Source organism: Salvelinus sp. IW2-2015, unplaced genomic scaffold, assembly GCF_002910315.2.
Source record: "Salvelinus sp. IW2-2015 unplaced genomic scaffold, ASM291031v2 Un_scaffold3628, whole genome shotgun sequence".
Classification (NCBI taxonomy): Eukaryota; Metazoa; Chordata; class Actinopteri; order Salmoniformes; family Salmonidae; genus Salvelinus; species Salvelinus sp. IW2-2015.
Window position 1 is genome coordinate 33719 of NW_019944905.1, and position 4446 is coordinate 38164.

The following is a 4446-nucleotide window of genomic DNA, read 5'->3' on the forward strand; positions in this document are numbered from 1 at the left end:
CATCTGGATACAGTACCATCTTTTTTGTTTCATCTGGCTGCCAATTCCAGATCTTTTGAGAACATCATTTAAGGAGTGGCCTGAAGCGAGATAAGAATGGGAGACAGAGGAATACAACAGTGCTGAGGCAGAGGGCTCATAGTGAGGACGACTGGCTACTATTCTGAACTGTGTGTGGTGAGCTTTCTGGAGCCCCGGGCGGCTGATCACCGATTTGGCAGAGTTTGATTTAACCCTCTACCAGATCGTCAGCAGACTCTATCGTCTACCATCCTCTGACCAGCTCTCTCCCCTCAAGCCATGAACTGARCCTCCATCCTCTGACCAGCTCTCTCCCCTCAAGCCATGAACTGACCCTCCATCCTCTGACCAGCTCTCTCCCCTCAAGCCATGAACTGACCCTCCATCCTCTGACCAGCTCTCTCCCCTCAAGCCATGAACTGACCCTCCATCCTCTGACCAGCTCTCTCCCCTCAAGCCCTGAACTGACCCTCTCTGTCTTCAGAGCAGCTTTCAAAGACTTGGCCTCTATTGGTTGACCTGTCATGACATATTGCTTGTTTGTTGTTTTGCTTTTGAGGTGCTATGAAAAGCGTTATAGAAGTATACTAAATGATTATTATTATTGTTGTTGTTGTACAGTCAACTGAGCTGTGTCGTCTACTGTACAATCTTCACCTTTCTGGCTTTGTTTGGGAATTTGTCTGAATGTAATGTAGCCTCTATGTGGGGAAATGAGAGCCTGATATGTGAGGACATATAGGGTGCATCTCAAATGGTACCCTGATTCCTATTCCCTATACATAGGGCACTACCTTTGATCAGAACCATATCCCTGGTGAAAAGTAGTGCACTATACAGGGAACATGATGCCAATTGGAATGTCATTCATAACACAGCCGGTCAGAGGAAACCTAAAGAGACATAACTCAGATAGCAGCCTCCCAGGACTCCACGGCCCTCCATCTGTCCATCCCTCAGCTGGGCTCCACAGAGACGATATTCTTCCTGACCCTTCACCTGACAGCCGGGCTGCAGCTCCACCAACAGCAGGCCCCACCAGGCCTTGTGGCACAAGCACCTGTGTCCTCACTGAGGCCGGGACTGTATGAAGCCCAGTGTCCTGGAGAAACAGCTAAGCTGCCACATCAGGGAGAGGCCCTGCCCCTGCACCACCTGCGGCATCTTCTTCAAGACCTTCAAGTGTCCAAGACACACAAAAGCGGCGCTCCTAGTGGCCGGGGACTTTAATGCAGGCAAACGTTGTTTTACCTAATTTCTAGCAGCATGTTACATGTGTAACCAGAGGAAGAAAACTCTAGACCACCTTTACTCCACACACAGAGATGCATACAAAGCTCTCCCTCGCCCTCCATTTGGTAAATATTACCATAATTCTATCCTCCTGATTTCAAGCAAATTCAGTCGTGGGTGAACAGGGAATACAGGAGGGGACTAAGTACACACACATGAGTGGCCCCAGTGTTAAAGATCAGCGTGGCAGACGTGTTGTTGCCTACTCTTATCACCTGGGGTCGGCCCATCAGGAAGTCCAGGATCCAGTTGCAGAGGGAGGTGTTTAGTCCCAGAGTCCTTAGCTTAGTGATGAGCATTGTAGGAACTATGGTGTTGAACGCTGAGCCGTAGTTGGTGAACAGCATTCTCACATAGGTGTTCCTCTTGTCCAGGTGAGAAAGGGCAGTGTGGAGTGCAATTGAGATTGCGTCATCTGTGGATCTGTTGGGCTGGTATGCGAATTGCAGTGGGTCTAGGGTGTCATGGAGGATGCTGTTGATGTGAGCCATMACCAGCCTTTCAAAGCACTTCATGACTACCGACGTAAGTTCCACAGGGCTGTAATCATTTAGGCAGGTTACCTTCACTTCCTTGGGCACAGGGACTATGGTGGTCTGCTTGAAACATGTTGGTATTACAGACTCTGTCAGGGAGAGGTTGAACATGTCAGTGAAGACACTTGCCAGTTGGTTAGCGCATGCTTTGAGTACACGTCCTGGTAATCCAACTGGCCCTGCGGCTTTGTGAATGTTTACCTGTTTAAAGGTTTTGTTCACATCGTCTACCGAGAGCGTTATCACACAGTCATTCAGAACAGCTGGTGCTCTCGTGCATGCTTCAGTGTTGCTTGCCTCGATGTGAGCATAACAGGCATTTAGCTCGTCTGGTAGGCTCGCGTCGCTGGGCAGCTCGCGTCTGGGTTTCCCTTTGTAGTCCATAATAGTTTGTAAGCTCTGTCACATCCGACAAGCGTCAGAGCCGGTGTAGCAGGATTCAATCTTAATCATGTGTTGACGCTTTGCATGTTTGATTATTTGTCTGAGGGATTAGCGGGATTTCTTATAAGTGTCCGGATTAGTCTCCCGCTCCTTGAAAGTGGCAGCTCTGGCCTTTAGCTCGATGCGGATGTTGCTTGTAATCAATGGCTTCTGGTTATGATATGTACGTACAGTCACTGTGGGGAGGATGTCATCAATGCACTTATTGATGAAGCCGATGACTGAAGTGGTGTATTCCTCAATGCCATTGGATGAATCGCGGAACATTTTCCAGTCTGTGCTAGCAAAACATGTATCTAGTCCTTGGTCTGGACCCCACAACCACAGCCCTGGGTATGAACAACATGTATCTAGTCCTGGGTCTGGACCCCACAACCACAGCCTGGGTATGAACAACATAGGATCTATCCTGGGTCTGGACCCACAACCCAGACCTGGTTGAACGCACATGTTCTAGTCCTTGGTTCTGACCCACAACAACAAGGCCTTGGGTAATGCCACAACATGTATCTAGTCCTGGTCCTGGACCGCCACATATCCACAGCCTTTGGTCCAGGTTTCTGACCCACAACCACAGCCCCAGTTTGAGGTCTAGACAACAACAAAACTAAGGCCCTTGGGGTCCAGGCTGGACTCACAACCAACAGCCCTTGTTCGATCTGGGACCCGCACAAACAGACAGCCCTGGGTCGGACCACAATCATCAGCCCTGGTTGTAACCCACATACCACAGCCTGGTTGCTGGAACCCAACCATATCCCTGGCTGGACTACGACCCCAGTCTGGGTCTAACCCTACAACCTATCCCTGGGTCTGACCCTACAACATATCCTTGGGTCGGAACCATACCTGTGAACCTAACCACCCCTGGGTCTCGGACCTCACAACCATACCTCCTGGGTCTGGACCTACAACCATACTCCTGGGTCTGGACCCACAACTATCCTTGGGTCCTGGAACCTACACATACCTGGGTCTGGACCCTACAACCATATCTCTGGGTCCCGGTCTGGACCCCACAATCACAACCCTGGGTCTGGACCCTACAACCATATCCCTGGGTCTGGACCCTACAACCATATCCCTGGGTCTGGACCCTACAACCATATCCCTGGTTCTGGACCCTACAACCATATCCCTGGGTCCCGGTCTGGACCCCACAATCACAGCCCTGGGTCCCGGTATGGACCCCACAATCACAGCCCTGGGTCCAGGTCGGGACCCCTCAACGACAGCAGTCAGTGGCAGTCTAGTATTGAGATACAGGACCAGCCGAACACCTTCCACTCACAGCCTGATCAACCAAACCTTCACACACACACCGACACAGCCCTCACAAGCACCCTGTCCTGTCTTTGGCATCATTTAAAAGTGAAGACTATTATTTTAGCAAATCAATTGTCRGTAATTATAATTACGTGATTAAACTAATCATGTAAATGTAATTAACTAGAAAGTCTGGGCACCAAGGAAAATCTTCAGAATACAAAATTATAATTTTGCTAATATAACTCTTCAGATATTTTAATATCTGATCAATTAGTCTTCTAATTAATGAATTATTCTTTACCTCACGTTAGTCTCATTCCAAACGTCGTAAATTGTTGGTTATCTGCACGAACCCAGTCTTCACTATGAATCATCCAAACATCAATTGTCTTAATCATTTATTTATTAACTAACTAAATAATCACAGAAATGCATCAACAAACAAACCGTAGATATGAAGGTCTAAGCCGATATGACGGCTTGGTAGACAAAGGGAAGTGGGTGTGGACTGAGAACAGGCGGGAAAGACAAAAAGGATTCACTACACAGTTGATCATTATATTAATTGAAATGCTAATCCTTTGCACATGAACGCTCACTCATTCGGAAATAATTGCAATCAATATATTTACGCTCAGTGTGTCGTCGTGATCTCTGTTGTGATCTCTGTTGGAATCGTCAGTCTGCGGAGAGTCAATTCATCAGCGTCTCTCTGCTTCCATGAAGATCAAAGTCTTTCGAGGTTAGGATGGATACTTCAGAGTACCAGAAATGTTCTCATAGAATAGATTTTTCGGCGGTTGTCAGTATTCACAATCCCAGGTTGACATAATTTCTAGTTGCAGACTAGTAATTAGTATCTAAGAGTTGCTCTTATTCTGTC